The following is a 16,516-nucleotide window of genomic DNA, read 5'->3' on the forward strand; positions in this document are numbered from 1 at the left end:
ATTTTGTTGATTTTCGTTAATTTTATCCTGACGGCCAAGATATGCTACGTCGTAAAATAATCGTTTATGTACGAGTATGCAGTGCGCAAATAAAGTACAAAATACTATTTAAAGTGATTATAGAGACCCGCCAACGATCAAACATCAACAACAGGATTCAATATTATCAATATATACAAATTATCATAGACCATATTTTGTAACATGTATAACTTTTTTGATCGACAAGATATGTATATTTTAAATTCTGAATAAAGCGATGAATGTATTCATTATACAATGATGTGTGGATGTCCACACCACAATTTGCAAGATACTTGAACTTTTACTAACTATTTAAATTATTATTTCCTACGTACGATAATATTTTCAGTATATTTTGAAATTATTTTCTGATCTATTTGTTTAAAGCCTTGAAAATGTAATGAAAGATTCCTCATATTTTGTTTTGATTATTATTTAAAAAAAAATAGATTGTAATTCCGCAAAATTTTCCATGTGCATCTGAAATTTAAATTTTAAGAAATGTAAAGATTTAAATATAAAATAATGATTTTCTTATTTTTTCATGATTCAAAAACGAATAAGTGTAATACCCACTTGACATTTTCACCAATTAATGTTAATATTATCAAATAATTATTATTATTTATAACCTAACGTGCTATAATTTTCTATAAATGTCGTTAAAGTTTTTTGCTAGATCAAACACTTGAATATAGGGTTCCTTGTAAGTTGTTATACCTATTCAAACTATTAAAAATACATTCACGTAATTTTTTAAAAAAAACATTTTAAATTAAAACTTGGACGAAATTAGAAATCTAAATGAATTTTAACAATCTTGGTTATTTTGTTGTAATTATTATTCATACAGGGACTTGAAACTTCTCACATTCAATTTTAAGTTATAATAATTAATAACAAAAATATATGATATCATATTATAATACTTAACTCTTTAGGTAATATAAATAATATCTTTTATTCTGTTTTATGAAATAAAATGTATAGAAAAAGTTTTTCATTAATATTATATAATATAAAATATCTTAAATATCCCATTTTGCCGAGAATCATTTATCGCGTACAATGTTATATTATCATTGAATTCAAATTTCGTTTATCCATAACAGATTACTCAACGTGTAATTTACAACAGAGTGGTACACACTTGCCCACCTTTTTGAATTTCGAAGCCAAATGTATTCAATGCACAAAAATTGCATTTCAAACAAATTTCAGGTATTGTTTAAAAATTATAACTTTTCGTTATTTAAACTTTAAACCGACGAATCAGCCATCTGCAGGTATAGGTATTTGCAGTCTTATTTCATCAAACGTAAATAGTTTTCAAAAAAAAATGATACTGCGGACTATACCTACGTTAAGAGAATCACTCTGTATAATATATCTCTACTAACTTAATAGACAATATAAGTCTATTAATATTATAATATGTCAATTTAGAACAATTGATTATTCGTTTACTACAGTGAATGCATATGTAATATGTATATGTATATATATATAGGGCAATGGGGCATTACCATCTACTACAACGTTTATAAACAATTTACGTATTATAACATAATATACATATAGGTATGTTACAATTCGTCAATTAATTTAAAATATAGATATACGTCATGTATTATGTATTTTAATTGTGTACTGTGTAGGTCCGCGCCCACAGTATACAACAGTGAAATTCAATTTCGTGTAGACGTACACTCTAATTTTAGTACAGGTGCTGTTCAGATATTTTTTTTTTTATTATTATTATTTTTATAGAACCGTTTCCGCGGATAGAGCTCATTTGCTGCGCGCTGCCGACTGCCGTGCACGGTATATATACAATAAAGCCGGCGCGTCGGGTCCGGTTAAATTCCTTTATACACAATATAATATAATAATATTGTGCCGATTTCATTGACAAACGTAAAACGTGCGTACACAATTGCTACGCGTATTACAGTATAACCGATAAAATAATATGATATTAATATTATTAATAATAATAATAATATATCGCTATCGATGTATTAGATTTTCCGTACGTAAAACACACGACCCTTTCAGTCCTTATTACCCCTATATTATACATATGCACAGGAACGGGGGCGTATTATTCCTAAGCAATTTCGAGTAAATTCCGAAATAACGTGTCGTCACGCCATGCATATACACACATATAGGTACTATCCCGGTCAACGTAAATATATTATAAATCACACGATTCATACGAAATATTATATTATGGATACACTCGTATGACATTATGTAAACAGCATATAGATGGACTTTGATGGAAAAAAAAATGTTTACCAAACCTACACTATACAGCAGCGCAATTCTATGCAGACCGGAAGACGTATATAGAATTATGACGTGCTATATTATCATATTATTTTTATCGATTAGGTCGCGATATTTGAACACAAAACGGAATAGCCACAGCGGTTATTATTATTTATTACGTTATTGTTGTAATTCGGCGAACGGCTCCTGTCGTCTGTTCTGTTCGCGTGTCGTAGGTATATACATTATTATTACGTATAGGTATATAGTGGCGTTGGTGCGGAGTGCGAGTGTGTACGTTATAATTACGGACCAATTTAATTTTATTACTATATTATTATTATATTAATGTACAACGAGAACGCAACAATTTACCTACGGCACGAGGTCGTCTTTTATAATTATTATTTTAGTTGAAGATGCGAGCGCGCGGTAAATAATTTACATGCGGTAAAATGTTAACGGAGAGAAAATTTATCGACTTATACCGGTCGGTTAATCTCTCTCCAGTCTCTACCGCTCCAAGTGTCATGACGTATTGACGTGATCCCCCTTAAATTAATTGTACCTACCTGATTGACTATGATTTTTATTGATTTACCTGTGAACAATTTTATCAGTTTTTGGTCACTACTTTGTATATTATGATCGACTACTAACCTACACCCGGTTGTTAATTGAATTTACCAAACAGCTATATTATATATAGATACATTTTATCGACTAATCTTATACACATAGACATATATTATGTAAAACAACTATATAAAATATATCCGACTGCTTATTACTTTCCCATCATAATACGGGAACGGTTGAAGTCACTATGCCAACATTATGCAATGTTCACAAAATATACCTCAACGATAGCTGATAATAGATACATATACTGATAAAAATATTGTAAAATACGTCAAATATACGAATATGATGATGTACAATATAATATTATTGTAAACATTGCCCTTTTGGCGTATGGCTATCGACTTCAATGTAATATCGTGCAGTCGACTATTTGCATTTCTTTTATAGTATCTATTTATAATACCGATGTCCAACTGTAAATTGAAAATTGGGGTGATATGACAGAGTCCCTCGTCTTCTTTTTAAAATATATTTGTGCATACTTCTTCCAATGTAATGTCCTAATCAATAAGACATTTAAATATTCGGGTGTGGACATTATTTTTCCACTTTTGAATTCCTTTCTAATAATTTTATCCCTGCAATTCAAGCACTGAATATGTCTATATGGTTTTAAGCATAACTACTAACAGTTATTTGTGATTATTTTATAATAATCAAAAAAAAAATGTGTAAGAGGCACAAGTTACAGCTATTTAGTATTTTTACCACTTTATCAATAAAACAATCGCGATCATTGAGTTATAATTTCGTGAACGTCTTTTGTAATATAAAATAATATGTTCACGCCTATACTTACATTATTTATAATTTTATTTAACTATCACGTTGTATGTAAATATAAATGTCTATCAAATGTGAAAAAAAAACTTTTAACTAAAAATGTTTTTATATAATTGTTATTAATATTATTTTACCAGATCGGTGCCAACATGTTGGGACAGCCGTACGAAAAGTGACCTATTTTATGTATAACACCTGTAGATTTCGCGTTACACCTGCAGCAGATGGTCCATTTGAATTTAAAATCTCATATTATTATATATTATAACATGATGACATTTCAAGAGATTCGTTGGAAATGTAAAGAGGTAAAATAGGTATAGGTATACACACCGAATATATACTACATAATATTTACGTAGACGTTTAATTATACGTCAGACCGAGTAGCTGTATATATGAACATAAATATATTACGGGTACCTTTTTACTATATAGTATACGGTAAAAACGAAGCACTTCTCATTGTTTACTTACAATAATACAATACAATTAAATCTGTAATTGATTTAAACCGTACCGAGAGTAAATACAATTTTGTGTTTTTAGACTATATCTGAGAAAATCGTTGGTATATTATAGGTACTATTGGTTGCCATAGTGATATACTGCAACCACGACACCCGTTCCTATGTACAACATAATATAAACTAACAGAACAATTTACATTTTTTTTTTTTTTGCTTTTTTTACTTTGTCCACCGACATAATTCTTTCATATATAATATTATACAAACCGTTTTACACAAGAACTAGTAACAATTTATTTTATCGTTATATGTAGGTAATCGTAAAGTAAATGTATTTTAAGATTAACACACTTTTCAGTTGAATAGGTATTATGTTGAAAATTATTTAAAAAAAAAAATAAAAGTTACTTTTAAAAAAGTTTATTTTTAGTGCAATTAATACGTAGGTATTTAACAATTTATTGAACTATAATTTAAAACACATATAACTTCAAAGGAATATCGCACAAGATATATTTTTTTTTATTTATATTAATAATTTTATTAGTCTCAAGGAGTGTGAGTAGGTAGGTATTAATTATAACTGGCGTCAGGCAGTATTGGACATTACGCATTTTATTATTTTCAACGCGTGTACAATGTATAGTAGGTATTATGTTTAAACGTATACACTGTACATCATGCACTGAATAAGTTGTAGCACACACTAAAACGTATTGGTATGGTATACCGAATTCAACTAAGTATATTTTAATTAATTTCTGTAGTATGTAGATAATAAAATTATAAATAAATTATTTAATACAGATATGAGGATATAATAAATATACGATGATGAAAGCGGTCTTAGTAAATATATTTTATAGACAAATTATCTTTTACGCCCAGTATTATTAGAAATAAATCAATCCTAGTTTACTTGAAAATTACAAGACCTTACCATTTGTGCATTGTGACAATAATACTATGTGTTTTTGTCCTTTAATGTTTTCTCAAATTTTTATTACATTTAGTATATAGGAAATTTTTTTAGTGAGGCCTTGATAATATTTTATTAAAAATAATATTTCATCAGCTTTTAAATAAACTTTATTAAAATGACTATAATTAATTTGAGAAAAATGAAGGTATGGTTCATTTAAGGATTTTATACCTATACTGTATACTTATATAGTTATATATAATATTACTGCTTCGATTTCTATATAGTTATAACATGACGTACGTAAACCTGAGTTATAGATACCCACTAAAAAATGTTAAAAGTTACATTATCTGAGTTTAATTAGTGTTAATAATCACTTAATGAATATGTATAACCTACTTAATACTATTTTGAAATTAAATAGTTTCAAACACGTATGTATAGTCTATAGATATATAAAATGGAAATTCTACAATTCTATATGTACCTACGTTCATTATACGTATCTAATATCTTACGAGGATTAATTTTTTTTAACTAATTTTTAGATTCAGATCGGAGTGATAAATGTAGTATTAATGAAGTTTGCTTTTTAATTTTTTAATTTTTGTATGTTATCATCTTTAGTGGTAGTAAAAATGCTTTGATTTTCGATTGAGAGTGGTTTCTGGTAAATTGAATATAAATGGTACATTTGTAAAAAGTAAAAAAAATACCCAGTATTTGTCAAAATTACTTAGGAAAAACAGAATAAATAAGAATTTTCAGGCAAAACCAGTTTTTAACAAAATCGATTTTGTGTTTTAATATATAATTCAAAAATGAATAACTGTAAGTTATTGAAATTCTTACTAAAATTGTATGTGATTTTCTATATACATGGTATAATTTTTAATATAGTTTGACTATTTTTAAGCTATTTATATTATTGACATTTTCATTTTTTTTCTATAAATATCGAAAAATAAATCTTAAAAATGGTAACTAAAAAATGCATGTACCTATTTAGTTTTGTTTTCATTTAATCAATTCTATAATTACAAAATTAAATTAAAATTTTTGAATTCGTATGAAATCACGATAATGTTTCAACGTGTGAAAGTGACTCGTGTTGGAAAATAATAAAATAAACATTCTTGTCAATGGATGAAAATTGAGTAAACGATTTATCGCCCATTCGTGCGTATAAAGTGATTCAGTATAGCGTATACCACTTACCTATACTCGGGAAATTATATTTTAGCTGATTAATTTTCAAATAGGTTTTGAACGAGTAAATAATATAATAAGGCTTCCGTAAAATTAACATATTAAAAAAAAAAAATTGGCGGTAAACATTGTGCTAATAATTTGATTAGATACTTCACTTTTAATAATAAAAAAAAAAAATCAAATAATGCTGGTATTTTTAATTTTCCGCTTAATTCTACTTGAAGCAACCTTTGAATAAAATCAATAATGGGATTATCGTTATTAAAGTTTTACAGTTTTTATACTATAAACTTTGCCCGATTAAACGAGTTTCAAAATTAAATTATAAGAAATTAGCAAAATACAATTTTATAATATTGTCCTCATACACTGCAACGACGATTTAAATTTCTATTTCACAGTAACAATTGTAAAGTTTATAATAAAATGTAAATATAATGATTCACCAAGCTAATCATTGCTTACTCCTATCCTTCCCTTAACAATTTATTTATTGAAAATATAATTTTTGAAATTTTTTAACCATGTATATACAAAAGGAATTTATATTTGCACCATGTGTTGATTCCTACTTAGGTACTAATGGAAACCATACTTATTAAAACAAATTTTACACTTTCTAAATTTTAGTGAATTAAGGAATAAAACTATAACTAAATTTAATAGTAAGAATTTAATCCGTGACAGTATTTTTGATAGTTGAATTTTGTAACAAGTTATAATCATTTGTTAGGACTATATTTTCAAATTCTTAAATTAGTATTAATTACCATTTATATCCTGTTACTTGTTAGCAATTAAATTTACTTAAATTTTTTAAATGAAACCTAACTGTTTTACAGTATATTTTTAAAAACATAATTTTGTTGAATATTTTAATGTGTTTAAATCAAAATTTAAACAAATAATTTCTGAGTTATTAAAATGTATTAAATTAAAGACTAATATTATTTTTGTACTACTATAGGTACTCGTGTAGTCCTTGTATCTTAAAAATTATTCTATAAAAACATAAAATTACTCCATGTAATAAAATAATGTATATTATACAATTTACCTATATACTTACTTTGTTATAATTTGAATTGATTAATATTTAATTACTATAATTTTCAAATCAGCATAAACTATATCATATCTTCCACAACTTATCATTAGTACACAAATCTTAAAAATTTAAAAATAGGTAGGTACGTTTAAATTTTGATTTACATTTTAGACACATGACCATTTGCTAAAATTTTATCTGTTTGACCATTTACAGGAAAAAAGGGCGATTTTTATTTGAAAAAATTAGTTGGTGTAGTCATAGGAAACTTTTCAGTATTTAAATAGAATTTAAAAAAATCTTAGTATTTCAAAGTATATTACTTAAAAATCCCAAAAATCAGAACTTGATGATTCATTGGTAAAGGGAAATATGGGGGTGATTATTCTTTGGGAATCATTCTGTATATTTTATACTTGCGTTCCGAAAAATACTTAGAAGAAAACGAAAACGAAAACACATTATCGATCAATCCATCATTGTTTATTTTGTTGTCTTTAGAAATAGAACGTCTATAGAACTTATATCATCTCCGCACACCGGACACTAACATGCACATAAACCTTCACTTAACAATAGAATATAATTATTAAATACTTACCCAATGTAGTTCAAGAAGTATTCAATATTATATTATATTTTTAGATTAGTACAATATAAATTTTAACTACAGGGTAATTAACTGATCAGTGGTTATTTATTCTGATTTTCCGTAGTGCACATTTTTAAATTTGAAGTTTATTACCTGATAATGGTTTCCTATGTGATAACTGATAAATGGTGAATTCACAATTTATTTTCTTATGTATGCTAAATTTTGTTCGTCTTATAAAAAACACATCTGGTGCATCAATTTTTTAGGTGATGGAATAGGATATGTGTTTACAACTTTTTATTTTTAAAAACGATTTCTTTGGCCTGTCAAAAACTAGGTAAACGAAAGCACCAATGTGTGTTTTTAAATCTGATATTGATAGGTATAGTATTTTATATTTTGAATTAAGTATTATTTTATTTTTAAAATTTATATTTTTACCATAGTCCAAAAATTAACATGCTATCAGCAGAAAATGTATAAAAGACAACAGTAATACATTATTATATTATTTATTTATTATAGGTATGCATAGACCTTATAAGGTCTATGATTATATGTATCATACATTTATAAAAATAATAAAAAAGTATATTTTTTACAATCATAGCATTATTATAGACTGTAAAAATTACAACTACATGAACAAAAAGTTTTAAACTTTAAATCATATATTCAAGTTATAAATGACAAAAATTTATAATTTCTCATCAAAATAACATAAGAAAAAGAAAGTTTAAAAATTGCAATTAAAACGTTAATTAGATTTTAAAATGTTAAATATTTTTTGAAATCAACAGTGGCAAATTCTCTATGAACGCTAAGCATGCACGTTACAAGCTCAAGAATAAAAACATAAAACATAAATAGTAAATACAAAATTATTCTTTCATCATCAATACAGTATAATATATTACTTACCTACCTATTTTAAAACAATAATAGTGCATAACAAAAATATCATATATTTCAGTTAGGTACAGTTATATCTGTATTTATTATGATTCATAATTAAATATCAACAATGTTTATTATCTCGGGGATATACCTATACGGGTAACTCGCTGTTCCGAAATCCCGTTTTACTAGCTGCCGTGATACTAACCACCCGATCACCAATCAATAATTATATTCTTGTTTGGCTTTTAAATAGTTTTTTTTTTATAAAATTTTGCTTTTAAATTTGATACCTATTAGATAAAATTTACTCTAAGACACAAATATGACACCCACCTATAGATATAGTGACAGCGACTTTAAAAAAAAATAAACTACGTCTGTCGTTCTACTTTCTGTAGTAGGTACCTATCAAAATATTTACGTAGTTGCTGCAGTAGGTATAGACTTAATCAATAATTCAACATTATCAATTATCATTAGAGTATTAAAATATAAATAATACAATAGGCGTACTACGCATGATGTATGTGCGTTTATGGTTTACTTTACGCTATTATGTACACAATACGCATACAGATACAACCTCTGTGAGTTAACTATACAACTTAAGCACTCTTCGCCACAAACCCTTAATGAAAAATGTTGAGTACTTATGATAACTTATTTTACTTGTATTATAGGTATATTATTATTATTGCGCATTGTGAACGTCTTAGTCGTCATAACATCGAGGTTGTAACTTGTAGATGTATATTATTTAATAAGTACGGGAGTGTGGCTCACATAAATTAAAATTTTGTTTGAAATTATTATCGGTTATTCTGTTAAAACTAATATAATATGGTAATTAGCCTACTTGTAAAAAGATACACGCTATACTTAATTAAAAAAAAATATATATATAATAATTTAATAGTAATAATAATAATAATAATAATTTACTTTTTAGATTCTGAGAGGAGTGCGGAATGTATTGGTTTTACAATGATGTTTATTTCTTTTTTATTCTATAAACACTTTTTCTCCACCTAAACTAACTCAAAAGTACAAGTGTAGCATATTTTCTGAAAGGTAATGTTCTTGAGCTAGTATTTTAAAGAGGTCATTTTTCGATTTTCAAAATGATACTCGAAATAAAAGCGGTTAAAAGAGAAAAATGTACAACTTCACGATTATGTGATATAAAATAATTACGACTTTGTTTATCACCATAGAAACGAATAAAATTAAATAAAAAAGATCCCCTCGTCCGCTCAGAATCGTTTTTTATCAAATACAATCATATTGCATTCAAATCGAATACCTACAGTAAAATTACACTATCCTGTCCGAGGACCGAAGGGACGATGGACAAACATCCACCACCGAAATGCGCTGACCTACTTTTTTTTTTTACTGAAGTCAGTTTATAGGAAAAAATGACTTATTTTTCACGTGTTTTCTTCGTTAAGTGCATGTTGAAGTGTGACCGGGTTAATGAAGAAACTATATTATTGTATTATATCATGTTAAATGTATATTGATATACGAAATCAATTACTCCTAATAGTGCTCGCAACATGCAACCAGCACACTCTTGTACATGGCCGGTTTGTTTAATATACATGTTTACTCATCCCCAAGTTTACACAATACTTGCCACGCAATGTATACATCATCATAATATGACGTACAATACACACTCGTCCGAGCCGTGGGAGTGTGGGACGTTTACTGTGTATATATTTATTTATTTATATAGTCTATATCAAATCGATCCTCATAATATATATTATTGTCCTGCGGCGTATTTATATAGAGACAAATACATATTACACAATATATTATAATATAATACACCGGATAGCGATCGGGTCCCGCGGCAGTGCCTTTGAAGTATATATCTATCATTAAATAATTTCTTTGTACATGGGTAACATACATGCGTCGGGTATAATATTTTCGACCAGTAAATTTTCAATAAACTAATATATTTTTGAATTTATGATCGATGAAAAAATCCTAAATAGATACGACGCCACAGCTCTATTACTGCAGTATTTGTAACAAGTCACGTCGCTATAGATACAATGTATAATACTTATTAATATGAACTGGACACCAAGTTATCATGCTGTCTATTGAATATTGTTCGTCATACAAGTAGATACTAGAAGGTATCACTCCTTATTTACACCATATGTATTACATAAAAAAACGGTCAAACGATTTTGGCCTGAATCTAAAAAGAATTAAGTATATATATATTATAATGGTTTTTATTTTTTAAAGATATTTTGGAGATAATTTTTAACTGAGATAAAATGTGACTGTTATTGTTATTTGTGAGTTGTGACCTTGTGGGTGTTCATAATATTACACATTTACACTACAATACGCTTATAAATATGACATGTTTCATGTTTAACATTCGACTCTCGTTGCAGTACAATAACTGTGTTTCAAAATATTTTGGTTTCAATAATTCTGTATAAAATAACTGTAAAAATATTGTTTCATATACCTATAATGTACCTAAAGATTTTTTTTCGCGCACATATCATCATAATAATATGGAGATAGTGGAATTTAGATAATCGAGATGTATAAAGTATTCACTCTACCCAACCCTATAACGGCTATAACTATATACACAGTATAATAATTTCATAAGTAATAACCTATGTTAAGTCAACGTCATTCATCAAAACCTGTGCTTCTGAAACAGAAATTCATTATTGATATATTAATTTACGCACGGGTACCTATATAAATATATTAATAGATATTATGTGTATATTATTTTATAAAAATACATGGCATTGCAAGTTATGTAATGATTTTGGTATCTCAAAGCTGATCAGACAACATGGTGAATTTATTTAGTTAGAAATTAGAGTAGACGAATAGTATTATAAAAAGTAAATAAGCAGCATAGATTCACCTTAACGTGAATTATTATATTATAGTTCGTTTTTAATTTGTGGGATGAAAAATATAATCACGAAGTATTCAAAACATCTACGGCAGTGTCCATGTACGTTGTACTCATCAAATAATAAAATTAGAAAACGTCAGTAATTTTATTTAAATCATAAGACCTTGCTAATGAAACAAATAGCAATGTTCAAACGAATGCATCGTCATGCAATTTACGTTCCTTATCATGCAATCGAACGGGATTAGTCATTTGCCACAGTACAAACAGGATATATTATGTTAGATTATAATGATTATATATTTTATAATAATATATACTTTACTATTTATTTTGCAGTTCTAATACAAACGCATTTCATTATGAATTTATGATAGTATTGGACATTGGTATTACAATTTACTTTAGGTTTTTGTATAATAATATATAGTTATAAGTGTGATTAGGTACTTGCTATATTAATACCATTCTAAGATTGTCATTGATGAGGTTTTATCGTCACTTTATTATTGAATTATAAGTAATTAATAATATTATATTAAAATATTAAATAGTATTATAATAATATTTATTAAATAAGAAAATAGCTTTACCCACATGGTGTCGTCCGTGAAAAAAATTGCAAGTCAAGTAGGTACCCTTTAAATTTTCATTTTTCATTTTTTTTGTTAATCATAAAATGACGAATTGAATAAAAAAATATATTTATTACCTATTTGATTGTGTCAGTAGAATTGATAAATATTGTTTATTTTTATCTTTTCTCAGTAATTAACACAATTAAACACATGTTCTATCTTATTTGGTAAGCATTGAAATAAATAATAAGTAATGGGATTTTGTAAAAATATATATAATTATGTTTAATTATTACGACATAACTGATAATCCGTAAGTGATAATAATTAATAAATACCGTAAAATAGTGTGAATAGATGCATGGTATAAATAAATAATATTTTAAAACTAATCAACATAGTTTGAAAATTCATATAGTAATATTCATAAAGTATATGCAAAAGTTTAAGTCCCCATAAATAGTGTTTTTGATATATAATAAGTTATAACAAAATAATTAGCATCAATAGCATCGTTATCTGTCATTAAAATACTTATTTATATGTCTAAAAAATAATCGTGATTGTATATTTTTATATTTTTACTGCTAGTATGATCAACTTATTAGAGATATTTTACTAAATTTCCAAACTTAAAAAACACAAATTTATAAAATTTGAAAATTGTATAAATCTTTTACTATAAAATACTTGTGGTTTATACATTTTGTAAGATTTATTAAATATTTTAACTTTGAATTCATATAAAATATAATTGTGCATTGTGCCATAATACCGAGTGAAGATAGTTTGTTAGCTTAAACCACTACCTATGAATACATTTTATGATACTACTATTATTATAGTTATATTTTATTATAAGTTTATAGGTACGGTACTACGGTATAGGTTTAATCAATTAATTTTTGCCGAAAACGTCATATTTACTATATCATTAATAACTCATATTATTGGCATATTTTAGACCATCGTAGACACCAAATCTGATCTCTGTAGACGAACAATAAATTTAACCAACATACGTCACACACACACATATTATATCGCGAAACAAATTATATTCTCTGAGTGCGGGGCCGTAATAGACAGTTCTATTTAAATTTGTGTTTGACCAAACCCTGTAAAAACAAATCGTAACATTATATTATTATTGCGATGAAATTTGGACGCGATGTAATATATCATCAAATAAAGGTGTGGCGATTGAATATCGTGGTACCGTGTTGCAGGTAAACTTTTTTCAGGTTACACGCGAATTGTGTCCCTTTGTTTTTTCGAGTTACACAAATATTGTGTTCTTCGGCTTTTTCAGATTACACGAGTTTCGTCTAACTAATATAAATAAAAAGTAAAAATAACTACATTAATAATTTTAATAATATTGACTGACTAGCAATTAATAGTATTATATTGTATTACTATTTTATCGAACACTATTAACACAGTACTTTCGTTGCCCGTCGGCTAGTATCGCGTTTGTATAAAAACGAGTGAAAAACGAAAAAATAATTTTATATAAATACCTACATACTTTAATGATAATAAATAATAATAATAATAATTAAACAATATTAATATTTTTTAATAATTATGTGTGTATTAAATTTGATACAACATTACATTATTTTTTTCTGATTTAAAGTATTATGTTTTATTAACACAATTTGTAAAATATATTATATAAAATTAAAAAGATAAAAAATTAAATTTAAATTTTTAACTAAGAAATATTAGGTAAATTAAATAGATATGATATAATTTCTTTCAAAGCTACATAGACAAATCCCGCATGTAATACAGCTAATATTTAATTTAGACCATTTCTCTTTGGATAGCCAACTCATTTCTATTTTCCTGTACTAGAGTTACCATTGCTATTATAAAAAGTTGGAACAGTCAAAATAATACTTCTGTTTTCAGTTAAGTCAGCAGTGGACGTAAAAATGAAAAAGATATTTATTATTTTTACTTATTATTAAGAGTTACGAGAGTGAGATAATTTAGAAACTATGACTCAGGATTTATAGGGATAATTGTGAATCTCACGTACTTAGACAAGAAATGTTGTACTATATACAAATCGTAAATGTTTAGTACAGTTTTCACTAATAAATAGGTCTAGACTCAGGGAAAGTTTTAGTGTACAATTTATTTGGAAAAATTAATTGGATGCCAAAAAAATAACAATAATGTAAATAATAATAATAATTATGCATCGAAACAATTTCAATCATTGTATTTTCGTTATTTGTTTTTCGGCATAATAGTAAAACCCCTTTTTTAAAAGGTCATGGAAAAACTTATCGATTAAATGTCTTGCAATTTTACAATATATCCGGCATTTAGTCGGTAATTGGTAGAAAATGGCGGCTACTGATACTCTGCCAATTAACGTAAGGATGATACGGTACTTTTTTCTTATGAAGAGAATCTTTCATTTGAATATATTTAAGATTGAAGACTAGAGATCGGAACCTCAGCCTTATTATTACAAATCGACTAGTCATTATTTTATTTTATTTACTTGGAATAAGAATAGGTGGTGACCTATTGCCCAAAATTTGTCTCTATTCCTAGAGATAGAATCAAAAATATTATAGTCTCATAAAGATACAAACAATAGATACACCAACATAGTTGAAAACATAATTTAATGCCAATCAATTAAATTAACACTAATAAACACACTGTAAGGATATAGCGGTACCATACTATCTCTATTATTTTGACTAATAACTTGTATATATATATATAAATATATAATACCATAAAAATAAATAAATAAATACTTAAATAAAAATTTGACTAAATTAAAAGATGCTTTGTTAAATTTTTCATAAAATTTTTTTTAAATGAATTGCCTTATAAAATTATTTGTTTAGTTATTGCACTTTCCCCGTTCCGACACTTATATAAGGGTGGACAACTGCTCTTTATACCTATATTCGTCCATACCCCTTGCCCGAATACACAGAAGCCGTAAAATATTCACGGCACATCACTTTATGTAACTCCACTCCCTTCACAAGTCAAAGAATATTAATAACGAAAGTAGTGCAAACAGGGCCTCTGTTAACAGGGACAGTGTCTTGGGCAACTATGCGCCCTAGGCGGTCGCCCAGCTAGCCCACTCCTAAGACCGGCCCTGGGTGCAAACATGCCTTACGAATAATTTCAAACGTGCATTTAATAAAATTCTGTCAAGTATATTCCCGCAAGTGTAAACCGCGACCAGGTATACATACTTTGATCACTCCAATACCAGTTACCCAGTAAAAAAAACTTCAAGTCAAGTCAAGTAGATCAGATCACCTATATAATAACCAAATTACCAGAAGCGGCCTACCGTACAGTGGAGAAGAATCGAGATCAATACCATAAACAACACAGAACAATCATTAGTGACCGCAAGTCTCATCTTAATTAAAACTTCCTTATATTTGTATCCCATAAAATAAAAAATGATCTGTTTACATAAGATCAGTTGATCGCATTTTTAAGGTATTTGATATTGTATTAATTGTATTCTGTATTTAACTTTTAATTATATGATAGTGTATAATATCATACAAACGATTAAATAAGTAGGTATATAATATTTTAATCTTGACAATTGGTATTTGGTAGTCGTCAACAACGACTCGTGCGTTAGTTTTAATATTTCGCGCATCATGTCGAGTCTTATGGGGAATGTATCACAATATAATATAAATAGGTTCCTATAAAATAACTAGTAGCTCCGAACGAAGATATATAGGTATAATATATATATACGATAAATATTACAGTGGTATAAGTATATAATAAATACCGATGTAAACGTATATGAAATACCAATATATATTTTATTTGCAACGGACGTGTTCAGTGTTGTTTTAAAGCGCACCTACTATTATGACTGTTAAGGTATGTCAAATGTATCCACCCAGTGACGAACCTAACCTGTGTACAATTTCTCATAAGCGAAACTGATATTTACTCAAATATAAGTACATAATAATCAAGTATGTAACATTGTAACTATATCACCAATAATCCCATATATTATGTACAAATTTTGACATTACTGCAGCTTCTCGATTACCACCACGTATGTCGACGTATCGCATGTATTAATTATAATTCATAATACACATGATTCA

The sequence above is a fragment of the Aphis gossypii genome, chromosome 2, assembly GCF_020184175.1.
Source record: "Aphis gossypii isolate Hap1 chromosome 2, ASM2018417v2, whole genome shotgun sequence".
In the NCBI taxonomy this organism is placed as follows: domain Eukaryota; kingdom Metazoa; phylum Arthropoda; class Insecta; order Hemiptera; family Aphididae; genus Aphis; species Aphis gossypii.